The sequence below is a fragment of the Sarcophilus harrisii genome, chromosome 2, assembly GCF_902635505.1.
Source record: "Sarcophilus harrisii chromosome 2, mSarHar1.11, whole genome shotgun sequence".
In the NCBI taxonomy this organism is placed as follows: domain Eukaryota; kingdom Metazoa; phylum Chordata; class Mammalia; order Dasyuromorphia; family Dasyuridae; genus Sarcophilus; species Sarcophilus harrisii.
In genome coordinates this window covers 544,352,067-544,377,616 of record NC_045427.1, presented here as the reverse complement: position 1 = coordinate 544,377,616, position 25,550 = coordinate 544,352,067, and positions in this window count along the sequence as shown.

The window sequence follows — 25,550 nt, the reverse complement described above, 5'->3', positions numbered from 1 at the left end:
CTAAAGGGTAGCATAAACAACGAAGCAATATCAATATTAAACATATATGCACCAAGTGGTATGGCACTCAACTTCCTAAAGGAGAAGTTAAGAGAGTTGCAAGAAGAAATAGACAACAAAACTGTAATAGTAGGAGATCTCAACCTTGCACTCTCAGAATTAGACAAATCAAACCACAAAACAAATAAGAAAGAAATTAAAGAAGTAAATAGAATATTAGAAAAATTAGGTATGTTGGATCTTTGGAGAAAATTGAATGGAGATAGAAGGGAATATACTTTCTTCTCAGCAGTTCATGGAACCTATTCAAAAATTGACCATATATTAGGACATAAAGACCTCAAAATTAAATGCAAGAAAGCAGAAATAGTAAATGCTTTCTTTTCAGATCATGATGCAATAAAAACTACATTCAACAAAAAGTTAGGGGGAAATAGACCAAAAAGTAATTGGAAACTAAACAATCTCATCTTAAAGAATGATTGGGTGAAGCAGCAAATTATAGATACAATTAATAATTTCACTCAAGATAATGACAATGATGAGACATCATACCAAAATTTGTGGGATGCAGCCAAAGCGGTAATAAGAGGGAATTTTATATCCTTAGAGGCTTACTTGAATAAAACAGAGAAAGAAAAGATTAATGAATTGGGCTTGCAACTAAAAAAACTAAAAAAAGACCAAATTAAAAACCCCCAATCAAATACTAAATTGGAAATTCTAAAATTAAAAGGAGAAATTAAAAATATTGAAAGTAAAAAAACTATTGAACTAATTAATAAAACTAAGAGTTGGTTCTATGAAAAAGCCAATAAAATAGATAAGCCTTTGGTAAATCTGATTAGAAAAAGGAGGGAGGAAAATGAAATTAGTAGTCTTAAAAATGAAAAGGGAGAACTTTCCACCAATGAAGAGGAAATTAGAGAAATAATAAGGAGTTATTTTGCTCAACTTTATGCCAATAAATTTGATAACCTAAGTGAAATGGATGACTACCTCCAAAAATATAGACTTCCCAGACTAACAGAGGAGGAAGTAAATTGCTTGAATAGTCCCATTTCAGAAAAAGAAATAGAACAGGCAATTAAACAACTCCCTAAGAAAAAATCCCCAGGACCAGATGGATTTACATGTGAATTTTACCAAACATTTAAAGAACAATTGGCCCCAATGCTATATAAATTATTTGATAAAATAGGGAATGAAGGAGTCCTACCAAATTCCTTCTATGACACAGACATGGTACTGATACCTAAACCAGGTAGGCTGAAAACAGAGAAAGAAAATTATAGACCAATCTCCCTAATGAATATTGATGCTAAAATCTTAAATAAGATATTAGCAAAAAGACTACAGAAAATCATCTCCAAGATAATACACTATGATCAAGTAGGATTTATACCAGGAATGCAGGGCTGGTTCAATATTAGGAAAACTATCAATATAATTGGCCATGTTAATAACCAAATTAACAAAAACCATATGATCATCTCAATAGATGCAGAAAAAGCATTTGATAAAATCCAACATCCATTCCTATTAAAAACACTTGAGAGTATAGGAATAAATGGACTTTTCCTTAAAATAATCAGCAGCATCTATTTAAAACCATCAGTAAGCATCATATGTAATGGAGACAAACTGCAACCATTCCCAATAAGATCTGGAGTGAAACAAGGTTGCCCACTATCACCGTTACTATTTAATATTGTATTAGAAACGCTAGCTATAGCAATAAGAGCTGAGAAAGAGATTAAAGGAATAAGAATAGGCAATGAGGAAGCCAAATTATCACTCTTTGCCGATGACATGATGGTATACTTAGAGAACCCCAGAGATTCTGCTAAAAAGTTATTAGAAATAATCCACAACTTTAGCAAAGTTGCTGGTTATAAAATAAACCCACATAAGTCATCAGCATTCTTATATATCACTAACAAAATCCAACAGTCAGAGTTACAAAGAGAAATTCCATTTAAAGTAACTACTGATAATATAAAATATTTAGGAATCTATCTGCCAAGGGAAAATCAGAAACTTTATGAGCAAAATTACAGACCACTTTTCACACAAATTAAGTCTGATCTAACCAATTGGAAAAATATTAAATGCTCTTGGATAGGGCGAGCAAATATAATAAAGATGACAATATTACCTAAACTAATCTATTTATTTAGCGCTATACCAATCAGACTCCCAAAAAACTATTTTAATGACCTAGAAAAAATAACAACAAAGTTCATATGGAAAAACAAAAGGTCAAGAATTTCAAGGGAATTAATGAAAAAAAAATCAAATGATGGTGGCTTAGCTGTACCAGATCTAAAATTATATTATAGAGCAGCAGTTACCAAAACTATTTGGTATTGGCTAAGGAATAGATTAGTTGATCAGTGGAATAGATTAGGTTCAAGGGATAAAACAGTCAACAAATATAGCAACCTAGTCTTTGACAAACCCAAAGATCCCAGCTTTTGGGATAAGAACTTACTGTTTGATAAAAATTGCTGGGAAAATTGGAAACTAATATGGCAGAAACTAGGCATTGATCCATACTTAACGCCGTACACCAAGATAAGGTCAAAATGGGTTCATGACCTAGGCATAAAGAATGAAATTATTAATAAATTAGAGGAACATAGGATAGTTTACCTCTCAGACCTGTGGAAGGGGAAGGTCTTTATGACCAAAGCAGAACTAGAGATCATTACTGATCACAAAATAGAAAATTTCGATTATACCAAACTGAAAAGTTTTTGTACAAACAAAACTAATGCAGACAAGATTAGAAGGGAAGCAATAAACTGGGAAAATATTTTTACAGTCAAAGGTTCTGATAAAGGCCTCATTTCCAAAATATATAGAGAATTAACTCTAATTTATAAAAAATCAAGCCATTCTCCAATTGAAAAATGGTCAAAGGATATGAACAGACAATTCTCAGATGAAGAAATTGAAACTATTTCTAGTCATATGAAAAGATGCTCCAAGTCATTATTAATCAGAGAAATGCAAATTAAGACAACTCTAAGATACCACTACACACCTGTCAGATTGGCTAAGATGACAGGAAAAAATAATGATGATTGTTGGAGGGGATGCGGGAAAACTGGGACATTGATGCATTGTTGGTGGAGTTGTGAACGAATCCAACCATTTTGGAGAGTAGTTTGGAACTATGCTCAAAAAGTTATCAAACTGTGCATACCCTTTGATCCAGCAGTGTTACTACTGGGATTATATCCCAAAGAGATTATAAAGAAGGGAAAGGGACCTGTATGTGCACGAATGTTTGTGGCAGCCCTTTTTGTAGTGGCTAGAAACTGGAAACTGAATGGATGTCCATCAGTTGGAGAATGGCTGAATAAATTGTGGTATATGAAAATTATGGAATATTACTGTTCTGTAAGAAATGACCAACAGGATGATTTCAGAAAGGCCTGGAGAGACTTACACGAACTGATGCTGAGTGAAATGAGCAGGACCAGGAGATCATTATATACTTCAACAACAATACTAGATGATGACCAGTTCTGATGGATCAGGCCATCCTCAGCAACGAGATCAACCAAATCATTTCTAATGGAGCAGTAATGAACTGAACTAGCTATGCCCAGAAAAAGAACTCTGGGAGATGACTAAAAACCATTACATTGAATTCCCAATCCCTATATTTATGCACACCTGCATTTTTGATTTCCTTCACAAGCTAATTGTACAATAATTCAGAGTCTGATTCTTTTTGTACAGCAAAATAATGTTTTGGTCATGTATACTTATTATGTATCTAAGTTATATTTTAATATATTTAACATCTACTGGTCATCCTGCCATTTAGGGGAGGGGGTGGGGGGGTAAGAGGTGAAAAATTGGAACAAGAGGTTTGGCAATTGTTAATGCTGTAAAGTTACCCATGTATATATCCTGTAAATAAAAGGCTATTAAATTAAAAAAAAAAAAAAAAGTAAACCCCCCCCCCAAAAAAAAAAAAAGAAAATAAAATGCTTTAAACAATGTTTCTTGGGGTTTTCCTTGTGGGACCTCCTTTCAGAGATGATCAATGGATTCTTTCGCTATTTTGCCCTTTGTTTCTAGAATATTAGGGCAGTTTTCTGGATAATTTTTTGAAGATGTAATCCAAGCTCTTTTTTTTTTTTTTTTTTTGTAAAGCAGTAATTTTAAAATTATCTCTCCTCAATCTATTTTCCCATTTTGCTGTTTTTCCAATTAGATATTTTATATTTTCCTCCACTTTTTCATTCTTTTTATTCTATTTTCTGATTCCTGATCTCTTATGGAGTATTTGCTTCCATTAGTTTGGTTTTAGTTTTTTATGCGTGATTTTCTTCAGTTAACTTTTGTATTTTTTCCCATTTAATTAATTCTACTTTTCAAAGTATTGTCTTCAGTGGATTTTTTTTTTTCATTTTGCTAATTGTATATTTTAAGATTTTTTTCCTTCACATTTTGTTCTCTCCAGTCCAGATTTTGACTCTCTCTCTTACATACCTGTTATTTCCTTTCACAAGTTTTCTTCTACCTCTCTTATTTGTGTTTTAAAATCCTTTATGACACCTTTTAAGAAGCTTCTTGGGACTTGAGACCAATTCATCTCACCCTTTCTCTATTCATTTGAGACAATCTATGAGGTGTGAAGTAGTACATTAGAGTTGTCTTAATTCACATTTCTTAAATCAATAGTGATTTAGAGCATTTTTTCAAATGACTAGAAATGGCCTTAATTTCTTCATCTGAAAATTGTTCATATTCTTTGATCATTTTAGATAAATATTTTTGAACTATCCAAAAAAAATCACACACAAATATGGACCACACGCACACGCACACACACACACACACACGCACACACACACACACACACATTTTTCTTCCTTATATTTGCCCTTACATTAGTTGCACTTAAATTTAAACTGCATTATCAACAGGATAGTCAGTGTAAACTACCTATCATTGGTTGAGCTAACATCAGTCACTAAAAGTGAGGCATTAGGGTGGAGAGGAATTCTAAATTACAAAATGTTTGACTCACTGGCAATATGTGGAAGTGGCCTGATACTGAGAAATATGGATGCAGGTCAGCATAGATAATCAAAGTTTAGAGAATTCATTACAAAACTGTTCAAGTTTTTTTAAGTATTTATGTTAGGCATTTGTAAAATTTAATATGGAACAATAGATGACATAGTTTTTAAACTTAAATAAACTATATTTGAGAAAAAATGAAAAGGGGCACATTATATGTATAGTGGTGTGCTAGAATCCTGTTCTAACCTTAAGTCAATTGTTAAATTTTGAATGTGAATATTTAAATCTTGAATATACAAATAAAGGCTTGATTTATTGTTGGTGGATTGTTAGATTTAAGAAAGTATACCTATCAGATCTTTGAACGAGAGAGGAATTTATGACCCAAGAAGAACCAAAGAACATTATGAAAGATAAATTAAACAACTTTGATTATATTAAATTAAACATTTTTTTGCACAAGTAAAACCAACAGAAAAAAAAAAGATTAAAAGGGAAGTGTAAAGCTGGCAAAGGAATCTTTAATCCAGTGTTTCTGATAAAGGAATTTTTTTAAAATAAAGAACTGTAAAATTTATAATATGTCATGTTCAAATTGATAAATTTGCACAGAATATAAACACATACTTTTCAGATGACAAAATTAAAGACATCTATAATCATATAAAAATGCTCTAAATCACCGTTGATAGAGAAATTCATATTAAAATAAATGAAGTATCACCTCATACCCTTCAGATTGGCTAAGATGACAGGAACAGAAAATGATAAATGTTGGAAGGGATGTGGTAAACCTGGGACATTAATGCACTGTTGGTAGAGTTGTGAAATGATCCAACTATTCTGGAAAGGAATCTGGAACTATGTCCAAAGGGCTATTAAAACTGTATCTACCCTCTCACCCAGCAGTGCCACTACTGTATCTGTATCCCAAGAAAATCATAAAGGAAGGAAAAGTATATGTGCAAAAATGTTTGTAGTAACCTTTATTGTGGTAGCAAAGAATTGGAAAAGGAATAGATACTCATCAATTAGGGAATGGCTAAATAAGTTGTTGTTTATGAAGGAATAGGATATTATCATTCTATTATTCTTTCATCATGATGAACAAGATGATTTTAGAAAGGCCTGGAAAGACTTTCATGGACTACTCCTGAGGGAAATAAACAGAACCAGGAATACATTAAACACAATAACAGCAAGAATGTGTGATGATCAATTATGAAAGACTTGCTTCTTCTCAGTTGTTCAATGATACAAGGTGATCCCAATAGACTTTGTACAGAATATGCCATTTGCCTTCAGAAAAAGAACTATGGAGATTAAATGTAAATCACCACATACTATGTTCACATATTTTTTCTTTTTTACTTTCTCCATAGTTTTTCTCTTTTGTTCTGATTTTTTCTCTCTCAACATACTTCATAAAGCAATGTGCAGTAAAAATAAATAAATTACTCAATAAAAGAGAGAATAAAAATTATGACATCCATAATGCACAGAAAATAAAGTTTGAGAAAAGGGACAATAGTAAAACCCATGTTCTTAAATATCTAAATAACCAAGATTTATATCTATACATACACATATATGTGTGTGTGTGTGCGTATATGTATATACACATACAAACATATATATATATATATATATATATATATATATATATACATATTCACACTTACCAAAAAGTTTTATATATGTATGTGTGCATGTATGTATGTATATATATATATATATATATATATATATATAATTTCCCTTTTGTTAAGTGTTTATGTACAAAATATACATAAACACATGCATGTATATGTGTATACACATACACAAGAGCAGTAGAAGAGGTAAACAAATCAGTGTTTAGAAAAGGACTGACTATAGTAATTTAATTATGAAATAATAGTGCTGGAAGAACCTTTAGAGATCATCTTGAGACAATTATTAATTTTACAGTTTGGAAATCTAAAGCCAATCATCCAGTCCAAGTCAACTGACTTATATCCAAAATTTCTTCCCACATCACTATCTTAACTCAAAGAAACACAGGAGAACTCCATCTGGCATGAAGTTTTCATAGCCTTCAGATAGACTATTCTAAAAGAAGAGTTAGGTATAATTTATTTTAATTAATTAAAATAATTAATATTTAAGGCCATATTCATCCATACCTAGCAATTTTTAATTTCCTGGTAATCCTATTATATCATCTATCTGTGATAGATTTATTTATCTCTTCTATGTCTGAATTCATATAATTGTCCTTGTATTTTTCTGTCAATTTCATGTGCATGGAAATGCAGAGTAATAAAAGGGACTATAATTACTTGATTTATCACATAGGGTTGGTCAAAGTAAAGTAGAGGGGGTGTGATAAAGAAAACTGTGAAGTATTACCTAAGTTCCTAGACATGGCATATCATTTTTATACTAAAGTAAACATGAATGTTATTTTTTTAAATTAAAAGTTTTTATTTTCAAAACATATACATGGATAATTTCCCCTAGTTTCCTCTCCCTCTTCATTATTTATTTCTTAATTATAGATTTTTATTTCCAAAACATATACATGGTTAAATTTTCAACACTGACCCTTGCAAAACCTTCTGTTGCAAATTGTCCTCTTTTTCCCTCCACCCTCTTCCCTAGATGGCAGGTATTCCAATACATGTTAAAATATATGTTAAATATAATTATATGTATATATATCCATACATTTATCTTGCTGCACAAGAAAAATCAGATCTAGAAAGAAAAAAAAACCTGAGAAGAAAAACAAAAATGCAAGCAAACTACAGCGTAAAAATGCTATGTTGTGATCTTCAGTCAGTTCCCGCAGTCCTCTCCCTATTTGTAGAGGGCTCTCTTCGTTGCTGAACAATTGGAACTGGTCTGAATCAATTCCTTGTTGAGGAGAGCCACATGCATCAGAATTGATCATTGTATAATCTTGTTACCATGTACAATGGTCTCCTGGTTCTGCTTGTTTCACTTAGCATCAGTTCATGTAAGTCTCTTCAGGCCTCTCTGAAATTGGTCATTTCTTAACAGAACAATAATTTATTCAGTGATTCTCGAATTGATGGGCATCTACTCAGTTTTCAATTTCTAGTCATTACAAAAAGGGCTGCCACAAATATTTTTGCACATGTGGGTCCCTTTTTATCCTTTAAGATCTCTTTGGCATAGAAGGTCAGTAGAAACACTGCTGGGTGAATGGGTATGCACAATTTGATAACTTTTTGAGCATTGTTCCAAATTGCTCTCCAGAATGGTTGGGTCCATTCACAGTTCCACCAACAATGTATGTGTCCATGTTTTCCCACATACCTTCTAAAATTCATGATTATCTTTTCCTGTCATCTTAGCCATACTAAGAGGTGTGTAGTGGAATCTCAGAGTTGTCTTAATTTGCATTTCCCTGATTAATAGTGATTTGGAGGATCTTTCCATATGATATAAATAATTTCAATTTCTTCATCTGAAATTTATCTGTTCATATTCCTTGCCATTTATCATTTGGAGAGTAGCTTGATTTCTCATAAATTAGAGTCAATTCTCTATATATTTTAGAAATGAGGCCTTTATCAGAAACTTTGAATGTAAAAATGTTTTCCCAGTTGATTGCTTTTTTTTTCTAATCTGTCTGCATTAGTTTTGTTTGCACTAAAACTTTTTAACTTAATATAATAAAAATCATCTATTTTGCGATCAATAATGATCTACAGTTCTTCTTTGGTCACAAATTCCTTTCTTCTCCATAGGTCTGAGAGGCAAACTATCCTATGTCCTTCTTTCTAATTTATTTATAATAGAATCATGAACCTATTTTGACCTTATCTAGGTATACACTCTTCATGAGATTTAATTTCCCTCATTTTACCTCCACTTTTCCCTTTTTCTGATACAATCCACTTTCCATCTCTTGTTTCTTTTTTATATTATAACAGTAAAATCAAATTATACATGTACTCTTTATGTAAATCCAACACAGAAATATAGTTCTTAAGTGTTCTTTTTACCTTTTTATGCTTCTCTTAAGTCTTATATTTGGAGGTAAAATTTTGTTTTGTTTAGGTCTGGTTTTTACATCAAAATTAAATGGAATTTACCTGTTTCATCAAATGCGCATCTTCTTCCCTGGAAGAAAATGCTCACTTTAGCAGGGTAGTTTATTCTTGGCTGCATTACAAGTTCCTTTGATTTTCAGAATATCAGATTCCAGGCCTTTCAAATCTTTAATGTGGAAGCTGCTAGATCCTGGGTGATCTTTATTGGGGCTCCTTGGCATTTAATTTTTTTTCCTGGCTGCTTGTAATATTTTCTCCTTGTTGTGATAGTTTTGAAATTTAGCCATGATATTTCTTGGAGTTTTAATTTTGGAATCTCTTTCAGGAGGTATTCAGTGAATTCTTTCAAAGACTATTTTACTTTCTGATATTATGACAGCAGGGCAGTTCTCTTTAATGATTTCCTGAAAAATAGTGTCTAGGATCATATTTTTTCATCATGGTATTGAGGGAGTCCAATAATTATTAGATTATCTGTCCTAGATCTATTTTCCAGGTCAGTTGTTTTCCCAAGTAGGCATTTAACATTTTTTTCCTATTTTTTTCATTTGTTTTTGCTTGACTGATTCTTGATGTTTCATTGAATCATTCATTTCCATTTTTTCAATTCTGTGTATTTTTTTCATTTACTTTTTTACTTCTTTTTGTATTTGTCCAATTAATTTTTTAAATGAGATGTTTTGTTCTATAGATTTTCTTTCCATTTTACAAATTCTATTTTTAAAGGAGTAATTTTCTTTTCCCACTTCACAAATTCTGTTTTCCTGTGAGTTATTTAACTTTGCATTTTACAAATTCTATTTTTCAAGGAGTTGTTTTCTTTTTCCACCTCATCAAATCTATATTTTAATGAGTTATATGCCTTTTCCAAACCTTCTGGCAGAGTTTCCCCTTCCTTTCCCCTTTTTCTTCTAGCTCTCTTTTGAGATCCTTTTTTAATTTCTTCTAGGAGAGCCTTGTGTGATAGGGACCAGATTATATCCCACTTGGGGCTTCATCTAGAGACAATCTGCTTTTAGTTTCCTCAGGTTTTGATATCTGTTCTTCTCTTTCACCATAGAAACTATCTATAGTTAAAGTTTGCTTTGCCTTTTACTCATTTTTTTTTTTAAGTTGGGGTCTGCTTTTAAGGCTAGGAAGGTTTTCCAAGCTTCCTCTACAAATAAGAGAGAAGCAGCAGCAGAGTGGCAATGGCTGCACTTGGATTGTGCTGACTCACTCCCAATACTGGGTGGATGTGGTCAGGTCCTGTGAGACTCTGGTGCTTCAGGGTTCACTCTTTACCTTTTGTGTTTATGTTTGATGTTTTATAACTTCTCTGCTTATCTACTGCCTTAAAACCAGAGCAGAGTAGCCAACACTGTGGTAGAGTCCTCCCAATAGATTCTCCACTGAACTGAGTCTGCACTGCCCTGCAGAGACCACACCTACCCCTAAATCTGCACAGTGTGGGCTGAATTCCTGCACCTGGCCTCCCTACATGCCCAAGAAAAACAGACTTTTTCTGGCAATCTTCAAAATTATCTTCTACTGTTAATTTGCTGTACTCCCAATATTCGGGCATTCTGCCAGTCTAGAATTAATTCTGAGGCTGAATTTGGTAATTAGTTGAGAGTCCAGGGAGAAGATCAGAAAGAAGCATGTGTCCTCTCTGCTATCTTGGCTCCATGCTCCCTACATGAATAATTTTAACATCCCCCTTGCAAAACCTTGAGTTCTGAGTTTTGTCCCCTCCTTTTCCCCTACTTCCTCCTCTAGTTGGCAAGTAATTCAATATATGTTAAATGTGCAATTCTTCTCTACATATTTCCACAATTATCATGCTACACAAGAAATATTATATCAAAAAGGGAAAAAAGAGAATGAAAACAAAATGCAAACAAACAACAACATAAAAAAAGAAAATAGTATGTTATGACTCACACATAGTTCCCACAGTTCTCTCTCTGACTGCTGATGGCTTTGTTCATCATAAGATCATTGGAAGTGGCCTTATTCATCTTGTTGGAAGAGCCACACTCATCAAAATTGATGATGGTATAATCTTGTTGCTGTGTATAATGTTCTCTTGGTTCTACTCGCTTTACTTAGCATCAATTGACTTAAGTCTCTCCAGGGGTCTGTGAAAACATGCTGCTATCCATTTCTTATAGAACAATAATATTCTATAATGTTCATATACCATAATTTATTCAGCCATTCCCCAACTGATAGGCAATCACTCTGTTTCCAATTTCTTGCCACTACAAAAAGGGCTGCCATAAACATTTTTGCACATGTGGGTCCCTTTCCCTCCTTTCTGATGTATTTCAGATACAAACACTATAAAAACAGTGCTGGAACAAAGGGTAAGCACAGTTTGATAGTCTTTGGGCATAGTTCCAAATTTCTCTCCAGAATGACTGAATCACTTGACAGATGCACCAACCAAGTATTAGTGTACCCGTTTTCCAGTATCCCTCCAACATTTATCATTATCTTTTTCCTGTCATCTTAGCCAATCTGAGAGGTGCGTAATGATACCTCAGAGTTGTCTGAGGTATATATGTATATGTATGTATATATGTATATATGTGTGTGTGTGTATATATATATATATATACATACACATATATATACACACACACACACACACACATATATATATATATATATATATATATATATATATATATATATTTAGAAATGAGGACTTTACCAGAAACCTTGAATGTAAAATTTTCCCCCAGTTTGTTGCTTCCCTTCTAATCCTGTCTGCATTGGTTTTGTTTGTATAAAAAAATTTTTAACACAATTTAATCAAAATTATTTAATTTGTATTCAATAATATACTCCATTTCTTTAGGTCTGATACCGCTGGACTGCCTTTCATTTACATTTTTTTCGATTAATTCCTTTAAAATTCTTGTTCTTTAGTTCTTCCAGATGAACTTTGTTATTATTTATTTTAGCTCTGTAAAATAATTCCTTGGGAGTTTGTTATGGCACTGAATACATAGATTAATTTAGGTACTATTGTTATTTTTATTATATTAGTTTGGACTACCCATGACCATTTGATATTTTCCAAGAGAATAGATTTAACTTGTGTGGAAATTGTTTTGTAATTGTATTCACATAGTTTCTGAGTTTGCCTTGGCATGTAGTCTCCCAAATATTTTATATTATCTACAGTAATTTTAAATGGAATTTTTCTTTGTAGCTTTTGCTATTGGATTTTGTTAGTGATGTATAAAAATGCTGATGATTGATGTGGATTTTTTTGTATCCTGCAACATTGTTGAAGTTATGAATTGTTTCTTGTAGTTTTTTAGTTGTTTCTTTAAGTATATCATCATATCATCTGCAAAGAGTGACAATTTGGTTTCCTCATTACTTACTATAATTCCTTTAAACTCTTTTTTCTTCTCTTATTGGCAAAGCTAGCATTTCTAATACAATATTGACTAGCAATGGTGATAATGGGCAAACTTGTTTCACCAATAATCTTACTGGGAATGTTTCTAGTTTGCCTCCATTACATATGATGCTTGCTGATGGTTTTAAATAGATGCTACTCATCATTTTAAGGAAAAAAATTAATTTATTCCTATACTCTCTAGTGTTTTAATAGTTGGGTGTTGGATGTTGTCAAATGTTCTTTCTGCATCGATTAAGATAACACATGACTTTTGTTAGTTTGGTTATTGATATAATCAATTATGATTTTTTTAAAATAATTAACCAGCCCTGTATTCCTGGTTTAAATCCTATTTCTTCATGACATACTTTCCTGGTGATAACTTGCTTTAATCTCTTTGCTAATAATATTTTATTTAAGATTTTTGAATCAATATTCATAAGGAAATTGGCCTACAATTTTCTTTCTCTGTTTTGGTCCTGCCTAATTTAGATATCAACAGCATGACTATGTCATGAAACAAAAATGGTAGGTTTTTTTCTTTATTTTTCCAAATAGTTTGCATAATGTTGCAATTAATTGTTTTTTAAATGTTTGGTAGAATTCACATGTAAATACATCTGGTCTTGGAGATTTTTTCATCAGGAGTTGATTAATAGTTTGTTCTATTTCTTTTTCTAAAATAAGAGCATTTAAATAATTTATTTCTTCTCTTAATCTGAGCAATATATATTTTTGTAGGTATTCCTCTAATTCACTTAGATGATCATGTTATCATATTAAATGGCATACAGTGCCCCTAATTATTGCTATAGTTTCCTCTTAATTGGTGGAAATTTCTACCTTTTTCATTTTTTGATACTAACAATTTGATACCTTTTTCCCCCATTTTTAATCAAATTAGCTAAAGTATCCTTGATCAGTTGAAACTGAGTTAGCTAAACTTAGCTAAAGTATCTGAGTCTGCATACTAGGGAGTGCAAACAACACTATAGCAATATGTTGCTATTATGTTGAAGCTTGTGACATGTCATGGAGGCAAACTTTCAGACAGAAAAGATGACTATAATTAGAACAAGCATTTTTCTTTTCTTTTTTTTTATTAATAGCTTTTTATTTACAAGTTATATGCATGGATAATTTTACAGCATTGACAATTGCCAAACCTTTTTTTCCAGTTTTCCCCTCCTTCCCTCCACTCCCTCCCCTAGATGGCAGGATGACCAATACATGTTAAGTATCTTAAGTATAAATTAAATACAACATAAGTATACATGTCCAAACTGCTATTTTGCTGTACAAAAAGAATTGGACTCTGAAATATTGTACAATTAGCCTGTGAAGGAAATAAAAAATGCACATGGACAAAAATAGAGGGATTAGGAATTCTATGTAATGGTTAATAATCATCTCCCAGAGTTCTTTCACTGAGCATATCTGGTTCAGTTCATTACTGCTCCATTGGAACTGATTTGGTTCATCTCATTGCTGAAGATGGCCAGGTCCATCAGAATTGATCATCATATAGTAATGTTATTGAAGTATATAATGATCCCCTGGCCCTGCTCATTTCACTCAGCATCAGTTCATGTAAGTCTCTTTCTGAAATCATCCTGTTGGTCATTTCTTACCGAACAATAAAATTCCATAATATTCATATACCACAATTTATACAGCCATTCTCCAATTGATGGGCATCTTCTCAGTTTCCAGTTTCTGGCCACTACAAAGAGGGCTGCCACAAACATTCTTGCACATACAGGTCCCTTTCCTTTCTTTAAAATCTCTTTGGGAGATAAGCCTAGTAGTAACACTGCTGGATCGAAGGGTATGGACAGTTTGATAACTTTTTGAGCATAGTTCCAAAGTGCTCTCCAGAATGGCTGGATGTATTCACAATTCCATCAACAATGTATCAGTGTCCTTATTTTCCCACATCCCCTCCAACATTATGTATTATCTTTCTCTGTCATTTTAGCCAATCTGAGAGGTGTGTAGTGCTATCTCAGAGTTGTCTTAATTTGCATTTCTCTGATTAATAATGACTTGGAGCATCTTTTCATATGGCTAGAAATAGTTTCAATTTCTTCGTCTGAGAAGTGTCTGTTCATATCCTTTGACCATTTATCAATTGGAGAATGGCTTGATTTCTTGTAAATTAGAGTCAATTCTCTATATATTTTGGAAATGAGGCCTTTATCAGAACCTTTGACAGTAAAAATATTTTCCCAGTTTATTGCTTCCCTTCTAATCTTGTCTGCATTAGTTTTGTTTGTACATAAACTTTTTAAGTTGATATAATCATAATTTTCTATTTTGTGGTGAGTAATGATCTCCAGTTCTTCTTTAGTCATAAATTCCTTCCTCTTCCACAGGTCTGAGAGGTAAACTATCCTGTGTTTCTCTAATTTATTTATAATGTTATTTTTTATGCCTAGGTCATGAACCCATTTTGACCTTATCTTGGTGTACAGTGTTAAGTGTAGATCAATACCTAGTACCTAGTTTCTGCCATACTAGTTTCCAATTTTCCCAGCAATTTTTGTCAAACAGTGATCCAGCAATGTTTCTACTGGGTTTATACCCCAAAGAGATACTAAATTAGGGAAAGGGACCTGTATGTGTCAAAATGTTTGTGGCAGCCCTGTTTATAGTGGCTAGGTGCTGGAAAATGAATGGATGAATAAACTGTGGTATATGAATGTTATGGAATATTATTTTTCTATAAGAAACGACCAGCAGGATGAATACAGAAAGGATTGGCGAGACATACATGAACTGATGCTGAGTGAAATGATCAGAACCAGGAGATTATTATATACCTCAATAACAATATTGTATGAGGATATATTCTGATGGAAGTGGATGTCTTTGACAAAGAGAAGATCTAACTTAGTTTCAATTGAGCAAGGATGGGCAGAAGCAGCTACATCCAAAGAAAGAACACTAGGAAATGAATGTAAACTGCTTGCATTTTTGTTCTTCTTCCCAGGTTATTTATACCTTCTAAATCCAATTCTTCATGAGCAGCAAGAGAACTGTTCTGTTCTGTACACATATATTGTATTTAAGATCTACTATAACCTATTTAACATATATAGTACTACTTGCCATCTGGGGGAGGGGGTGGAGGGAGGGAAGGGAAAAATTGGAACAGAAATGAGTGCAAGGGATAATGTTGTAAAAAATTACCCTGGCATGGGTTCTGTCAATAAAAAGTTATTAAAAAAAAACTAGCCTGAGACACTTAAAAAAAAAAAAAAAGATTTACCAAAAGCTTATCTATTTTGTTGGTTTTTCATAGAACCAACTCTTAGTTTTGTTGGTTGGTTCAGTGGGTTTTTTTTTTTTTTACTTTCAATATTGTCGATTTCTCCTTTTAATTTTAGAATTTCAGATTTGGTGTTTGATTGGCAGTTTTTAATTTGGTCCTTTTTTAGGTTTTTTTAGTTGCAAGCCCAACTCATTGATCTTCTCTTTCTCTGTTTTGTTCGGGTGAGCCTCTAAGGATATGGGATTTCCTCTTATTGCTGCTTTGGCTGCATTGCACAAATTTTGGTGGGATGTCTCATCATTGTCATTATCTTGAGTGAAATTATTGATTGTGTCTATAATTTGCTGTTTCACGTAATCATTCTTTGGGATGAGATTGTTTGGTTTCCAATTACTTTCTGTTCTATTTGCACCTAACTTTTTGTTGACTAGTTTTTATTGCATTGTGATCTGAATAGAAAACATTTACAAAAAAAAAAAAAGAAGAAGAAGAAGAAGAACTTTCAAGTAAAATAACTGTTAATGACTGAGGTAGTACTCCCCTACATGGAATAATTTTATTAGCTGGTGACCTCTTATTGCATGTCATGGACTATAGGAAAGTCAGAACAGAGTCAGTACCAGCTTTGGTAGAGTATAGAGTAGTAGTCATGAGTAGCAGTCAAACATTACTTCAAATATAGTCAATAATAGAATGAGATAAAGAAAAAAAATCACAGTTGCAATTAATTTAGCAGGACAGAGCTGAATCCTGTGATTCTTTCTGCTGAAGCAACCTCATGTGGCTTTTGTTTTTTAGAAGTAATGTGCAACTTACTGATTAGTGGATCCCGATGTCATTTCAGCTTCTCAGTATTAATTTAAAATCTAGATTTATGGCATAAACTACAATCTAGAAACAAAAGAATAGTGATAAAACTAGGCAATATGCCTTCTACTTACAATCTAGAAATAAAAGAATAGTGATAAAACTAGGCAATATGCCTTCTACTCAGTAAGAGAAAATACATTTCCAGGGCAGCTGGGTGGCGTAGTGGATAAAGCACCAGCTCTGAAGTCAGGAAGACTTGAGTTCAAATCCAGATTTGAATATTTTCTTGCTGTGTGACCCTGGGCAATTCACTTGACCCCAGTTGTGTCAGAAAAAAAAATAAATAAATGAAATACATTTTCCAATAAGAGCTGGGGTAGAAGGATAATGCTACATTAAGAACAAGGTTAATAATAATCACATTATTCTGGGTAGTCTTTGGAGTATTTTCTAAGTTCTCATTTTGTCCAAAATTACTGAATAAGAAGGTAGCTTTAAGGAACAGATGACTGAATTCTACTGATTTAAAATGGCATTGGTCCACTTGTCACCTATCTTACTAAAGGTTATGGATAATAAAGGTAAAGTGAAGGTGACTCAAGAGATGGGTACTAAAGTTCTAGCAATTTTTTTAATTTTATAATTTTTTCATTAAAGCTTTTTATTTACAAAACATAAGCATGGGTAATTTTTCAACACTGACCCTTGCAAAACCTTCTGTTCCAAATTTTCCCCTCTTTCCCACCACTCTCTCACCTAGATGGCAGGTAGTGCAATACATGTTAAATGTCCTAAATTATATGTTAAATACAATGTATGTATAGATATTTATACAGTTATCTTGCTGCACAAAAAAAAAATTAGTATCAAGAAGGAAAAAAAAACCTGAGAAAGAAAACAAAATGGCAAGAAAACAACAATAGAAAGCACGAAAATGCTATGTTGTGGTCCACACTCAGTTCCCACAGTTCTCTCTCTGGGTGTAGATGGCTTTCTTTATCACTGAACAAGTGGAACTGGTTGGAATCATGTCACTGTTGAAGAGAGCCTTGTCCATCAGAATTGATCATCATATAGTCTTGTTGTTGCCGTATATAATAATCTCCTGGTTCTGCTGGTTTTACTAACGTTAGTTCATGTAAGTCTCTCCAGGCCTCTCTGAAATCATCCTTTTGGTTGTTTCTTAGAGTAAAGTTCTAACAATTAATGCAGTTTAGGAAATTATTGTGTGACAATGCAGTTCTCTACCCTGCAATCATATCGACCTTGGACATTGTTGGTGTTAGAGAAAATTAAGGGAATAGCCCAGAATTGGTTCTTAAAACTAATTCTTCAATAGGGATTTTTAGAGGCAGGACACAATAGTAAGTTAACTGTCCTTGCTTCTGATAGTCAGGTTTTGTTCAATTGTGCTCAATTTTACTAGCAATTTGATGAGAGGCAGGGAAATCACCCTTATGTGGGGTTCAGTTTTCTTGATTGTAGAATTAAGGTATCAAGCAAAATAACTTAAAAGTACTCTCATTCAATTATTGTAAGCTCTTTTGTTTTCCTTACTGGCAATAAAATTACTGGAAAGAATTCTACTGAGAAAACTCTCAACCAAGGATGTGATTGCAAATGTTTAACAACTGACTCTCTAGGAAGAATACACACACACACCCACACACACACACACACATATAACATATAACCACAACAAATGTCTGTTTAATATTAATTTTAATATTTTTCATGCATCATTTTCCCTAAATGATGAAAATCTATAAAACAATAAGTCAAGCCATGTTTTTTAGTATTTGCTGAATTCTGAAGGCACACAAAGGTAGGATAATCTGAATTCAAATTCATCCTCAGATACCAAGAAGCTGTATTATCCTCATCTTCACTTATCTTGTGTGCCGCAGTTTCCTGAGATGTAAAATGAACTGGGAAGAATTGGCAAACCATTCCAGTATCCTTGCAAGAAAATCCCAAATGAAGTCAAATGGGATCAAAAGAAGATGAACTTTACTGAAACAACAACAAAGTTATCACATTGAATATTTAGCAGTTGGACTTTGCAATTCTGTTTGAGCTCTTTCTAGTGCATACATCTTTTCTTTAGAACAATTCATATTGTTCGTATTTAGAACTATTCCACAACTTGGAGTGTTGCTTAGGAGAACTCAGAGGTCGGTTAATTTTCTTAAAATCACAATTATTTGATATCTAAGGAGATATCTGAATCCAGGTCTTCTTGACTGAGACAAGTGCTCTATCAATAACCCTTTGATTTCTCATTGTAAGTTACTGTTATAAAATTCAACAGTATATGTCATAAAAATGATATTGTTAAAGTCAATTTGAACAAAAAAAATTAAGTACAAATGTTTTTTAATTTTAGAAGTTTTTAATAGATTTGAATTTTTCCCCCTGAGGCAATAGGGGTTAAGTGACTTGCCCAGGGTCACACAGCAAGGAAATGTTCAGTGTTTGAGGCAAAATTGAACTCAGGCCCTCCTAACTTCAGGGCTGGTGCTTTATCCACTGCACCAATTATGGGTTTTTTAAAGCAATAATAATAGTTTTCCCCCCCAAAAAAAAAATACATGCAAAGATAGTTTTCAGTACTCACTCTTGCAAAAGCTTATGTTTCAAATTTTTCTTCCTCCCCTTTTTCCTCCTCCCCTAAACAGCAAACAATCCAATTTAGGTTAAACATGGGCAAATCTACAAATTTTCCATATTTGTCATTAAGCACCTACTTTTTACAGTGTGCTATGTTAGACACTAAGTAAATTCAAAAGGTAAGATGAGATGTCATTGCTACCATCATGGACTAGAAGAATAAAATAGATACATGAGTAACTGAAGCACATAATAAGAGAAGCACAAGTTAAGTAATTTGTAGATTTGAAAGGGGTAAGTCTTTATTGACTTGGGTGACAGGAGATTTTTCATAGACAAGGGTGTTTTTAAGATGTTCTTTGAAGTATGGAAAGAGTAGCAACATTCAAAAGGAGGGAGATAAGATCTCATGACTAGAATCTTTCCAGCAGAAAGATTCAGAGAATACTAGGCACGTAAATTATCTGGAGCACAAAATGAATAATCAAAATATATATGAAATGAGACAGGGAAATTATGATATTGTCATTTTAAAAAATATAGTTTTTTTGTTGCTTTTTTTAATTAGAAAATGACAAGATGCCCATCAATTGAGAAATGGCTGAATATGTTGTGGTATATGAAGGTAATGGAATATTATTTTCTTTTTTTAAGTTTTTTATTATACCTTTTTATTGATAGAACATATGCAAGTTTAATTTTCACAGAATTGTCCCTTGCATTCACTTCTGTTCCAACTTTTCCCTTCCCTCCCTCAATGCCCTCCCCAGATGGCAGGCAGTCTCATATATGTTAAATATGTTAAAGTATATCTTAGATACAATATATGTATACAGATATGTATTGTTCTCTTGTTGCACAAGAAAAATTGGATTCAAGGTAAAAATAACCCAGGAAGAAAAACAAAAATGCAAGTAGTCCACATTCATTTCCCAGTGTTCCTTCTCTGGGTGTAGCTGATTCTATTCATCATTGATCAATTGGAACTGAATTGGATCACTCTTTGTCGAAGATATCCACTTCCATCAGAATACATCCTCATATAGTATTGTTGTTGAAGTATATAATGATCTCCTGGTTCTGCTCATTTCACTTAGCGTCAGTTCATGTAAGTCTCTCCAAGCCTCTCTGTATTCATCCTGCTGGTCATTTCTCACAGAACAATAATATTCCATAACATTCATATACCACAATTTCCCCAACCATTCTCCAATTGATGGGCATCCATTCAATTTCCAGTTTCTAGCCACTACAAAAAGGGCTGCCACAAACATTTTGGCACATACTAATTTCCAGTTTTCCCAGAAGTTTGTGTCAAATAGTGAACTCTTATCCCACAAGTTGGGATCTTTGGGTTTATTAAACATTAGATTGCTATAGTTATTGACTATTCTGTCCTGTGAACCTAACCTATTCTACTGATCAACTAGTCTATTTCTTAGCGAATACCAATTGGTTTTGGGGACCACTGCTTTATAATATAGTTTTAGATCAGATAGAGCTAGGCTACCTTAATTTGATTTCTTTTTTCATTAGTTCTCTTGAAATTCTTGATCTTTCGTGCTTTCTATGAATTTTGTTGCTACTTTTTCTAAGTCATTAAAATAGTTTCTTGAGAGTCTGATTGGTATGTCATTAATAAATATATTAGTTTAGGTAGTATTGTCATCTTTATTATATTCGCTTGGTGTATCCAAGAGCACTTAATATTTTTTCCAGTTATGTAAATCTGACTTTATTTGAGTGGAAAGTGTTTTGTAATTTTGCTCATATAATTCCTGACTTTCCTTTGGCAGGTAGATTCCCAAATATTTTATGCTATGAACAGTTATTTTGAATGGAATTTCTCTTTGTATCTCTCGCTGTTGGATTTTGTTGGTGATGTATAAAAATGCTGAGGATTTATGGGGATTTATTTTATATCCTGCAATTTTGCTAAAGTTGTGAATTATTTCTAATAGTTTTTTATTAGAATCTCTGGGATTCTCTAAGTATACTATCATATCATCTGCAAAGACTGCTAATTTGGTTTCTTCATTACCTACTCTAATTCCTTTAATCTCTCAATTCTTATTGCCGAAGTTAGTCTTTCTAATAAAATATTGAATATTAATGATGATAGTGGGCAATCTTGTTTCACTCCTGATCTTACTGGGAATGGTTCCAATTTATCCCCATTACATATGATGCTTACTAATGGTTTTAAATAGGTGCTACTGACTATTTTAAGGCAAAGTCCATTTATTCCTATACTGTCAAATGTTTTTATTATGATTGGATGTTGGGATATTTTCATTTTGAATAGGAATTGAATGACAAGTCATTGAGTCCAAAAATTTACTCAGTAAGTCATAGTTAAAGGAGACTTGGAGTCTGAGGACTTGTTTATATTTTGGTTTTGGTATTTCCTAAATATTCAAATAAGTCACTTAACTGTCCTGTGTCTGAAGAACATGGTTTTGTATATGAGGATACCACCCTATCACTTTAGTCTTTTTATCTGTTAAATGGAGGCATCAAGTAGATCACTAATGTCCTTTTCAGATCTAAATTTATTATGCTACTTTTGAAAATAAGAATGATATTTTGGGGAATCACTTTGATTAGTTTTGTGTGTATGTGTTTTCTATTTCATTTATAGGTACCATTGATACTTCTGGATTTTCTTCACTTTCAGTTAAAATAAAAGCATTTTTTACTTTGAGCTCTTTTATAAGAATTAGATACCCTGTCTGTCACTTTGTCTAATATTAAACACTTTATATGTTTGGAGATTACTCTAAGCAAACTCTAGGGAGCAAAAGAAAAAAGAAAAAAATGAACCTCTTGAGTCAGGATTAAAATTAGAACTAATTTGTGTGATCCTTGAGTTTTAGGGAGAAGTGGATACTGTCTTTTTCAAAGACCTGACCTTAGATGTTATCATCCTAATTAATTTTTTCACCTTCCCCTTTTACTTTTGTCTCTAGGGAATAGTGGTTTAGAATTAAATCACAGATTTTGCACACTAAAGAATAATCAAAGGATCACTAATGAAGCACATTTTTACTTCAGACAAAAAGAAATTTTGTTTATAGAGGCATCCACATAATATACCTTCACATTCCTTGTCACAGTCCTTAAAAATGCCATACCATTACAATGTCTGATTCAGAAGCTTGATTTTTTCCTCAACATTTATCAAACATTGGAATTATATAAATTGCAAAGTTTTATCAGTATCTCTCTTTCATTTTGCCTTTTTGAAGAATCATTATCTCCTTTTTCCTCCTTATCTAGAGATTCCTCTTCTCATCTTTCAGCCTTTTAAGAAATTAATTATAAATGATTTGATAGGTTTGTTCACAAATTCCCTAAATGTCATCTGACCCTGCTGATTTACATAAGTTTAAAATTTGCAATTAATTATTCCTTTGTCTACTTTTTAACCATAGCCATAGCTTTTTTTTTTCTTAACATATTCATTATGCCTTAATTTTAAAAAATCTTTTTTTTTCCTTTTCTTATTAAAGACAACTCTAAAAAGCCTGGCAGCCATTTTGGAATTGCCTGTCTTCATCTCATTAATAAGTGCTCTGGGACCTCTTCCCTTCATATGTTCATCAATTCTGCTCACCAGAAGAATTAATGGCATTCCTCCCAGGGACTTCAGTTCGAATCCTGGGTTGATTAGTGTTCTAAAATTTGTAGACAATTACTTTTGTCCTCTCATTCTTCTACTTCAAGTTAAGTTCATAGTAGGCAGAGCTGGAAGGAACATTAAAAGTTGTGTGTATCAACTTTTTCTTTTTAAAAAGAGAAAAAAGAAATTCAGAAAGAAAAGTAAAAGTTCACAAGACCAATAAGGAACAGAGTTGGAATTCAAACCTAGTTCTTCTGACTGCAAATGATTTGTCCTTGCCACTAAGGCCTGTGTTTTGCTTGTTTTTAAACTATTTTCAAAATCAAGCTGCCCTCTCATCCAATGAGAAAAGAAAGGGAAAAAAAGAAAGTTTTATTAAATATTCATAGTCAAGAAAAACAAATTTATATCCATATGTCCTATGCTTTTTAAATTCATGAGAATGTTTACAAGAAACACATTTAAAGTAGGGAGATACATATAGAGTAAAGGTAAAAGGCTGGAGCAAAATCTATTATGCTTCAGGTGAAGTCAAAAAAGCAGGGGTAGCCATCCTTATCTCAGATCAAGCAAAAGCAAAAATTGATCTAATTAAAAGAGATAAAGAAGGTAACTACATCCTGCTAAAGGGCAGCATAAACAACGAAGCGATGTCAATATTAAACATACATGCACCAAGTGGAATGGCATCCAACTTCCTAAAGGAGAAGTTAAGAGAGTTGCAAGAAGAAATAGACAACAAAACTGTAATAGTGGGAGATCTCAACCTTGGACTCTCAGAATTAGACAAATCAAACCACAAAACAAATAAGAAAGAAATTAAATAAGTAAATAGAATATTAGAAAAATTAGGTATGTTAGATCTTTGGAGAAAATTGAATGGAGATAGAAAGGAATATACTTTCTTCTCAGCAGTTCATGGAACCTATGCAAAAATTGACCATATATTAGAACAGAAAGACCTCAAAATTAAATGCAAGAAAGCAGAAATAGTAAATGCTTTCTTTTCAGATCATGGTGCAATAAAAACTACATTCAACAAAATCTTAGGGGGAAATAGACCAAAAAGCAATTGGAAACTAAACAATCTCATCTTAATGAATGATTGGGTGAAGCAGCAAATTATAGATACAATTAATAATTTCACCCAAGAGAATGACAATGATGAGACGTCATTCCAAAATTTGTGGGATGCAGCCAAAGCAGTAATAAGAGGGAATTTTATATCCTTAGAGGCTTACTTATATAAAACAGAGAAAGAAAAGATTAATGAATTGGGCTTGCAACTAAAAAAACTGAAAAAAGACCAAATTAAAAACCCCCAAGCAAATACTAAATTTGAAATTCTAAAATTAAAAGGAGAAATTAAAAATATTGAAAGTAAAAAAAAATTATAGAACTAATTAATAAAACTAAGAGTTGGTTCTATGAAAAAGCCAATAAAATAGATAAGCCTTTGGTAAATCTGATTAGAAAAAGGAGGGAGGAAAATGAAATTAGTAGTCTTAAAAAAAAAGGGAGAACTTTCCACCAATGAAGAGGAAATTAGAGAAATAATAAGGAGTTATTTTGCTCAACTTTATGCCAATAAATTTGATAACCTAAGTGAAATGGATGACTACCTCCAAAAATATAGACTTCCCAGACTAACAGAGGAGGAAGTAAATTGCTTGAATAGTCCCATTTCAGAAAAAGAAATAGAACAGGCAATTAAACAACTCCCTAAGAAAAAATCCCCAGGACCAGATGGATTTACATGTGAATTTTACCAAACATTTAAAGAACAATTGGCCCCAATGCTATATAAATTATTTGATAAAATAGGGAATGAAGGAGTCCTACCAAATTCCTTCTATGACACAGACATGGTACTGATACCTAAACCAGGTAGGCTGAAAACAGAGAAAGAAAATTATAGACCAATCTCCCTAATGAATATTGATGCTAAAATCTTAAATAAGATATTAGCAAAAAGACTACAGAAAATCATCTCCAAGATAATACACTATGATCAAGTAGGATTTATACCAGGAATGCAGGGCTGGTTCAATATTAGGAAAACTATCAATATAATTGGCCATGTTAATAACCAAATTAACAAAAACCATATGATCATCTCAATAGATGCAGAAAAAGCATTTGATAAAATCCAACATCCATTCCTATTAAAAACACTTGAGAGTATAGGAATAAATGGACTTTTCCTTAAAATAATCAGCAGCATCTATTTAAAACCATCAGTAAGCATCATATGTAATGGAGACAAACTGCAACCATTCCCAATAAGATCTGGAGTAAAACAAGGTTGCCAACTATCACTGTTACTATTTAATATTGTATTAGAAACACTAGCTTTGGCAATAAGAGCTGAGAAAGAGATTAAAGGAATAAGAATAGGCAATGAGGAAGCCAAATTATCACTCTTTGCCGATGACATGATGGTATACTTAGAGAACCCCAGAGATTCTGCTAAAAAGTTATTAGAAATAATCCACAACTTTAGCAAAGTTGCTGGTTATAAAATAAACCCACATAAGTCATCAGCATTCTTATATATCACTAACAAAATCCAACAGTCAGAGTTACAAAGAGAAATTCCATTTAAAGTAACTACTGATAATATAAAATATTTAGGAATCTATCTGCCAAGGGAAAATCAGAAACTTTATGAGCAAAATTACAGACCACTTTTCACACAAATTAAGTCTGATCTAACCAATT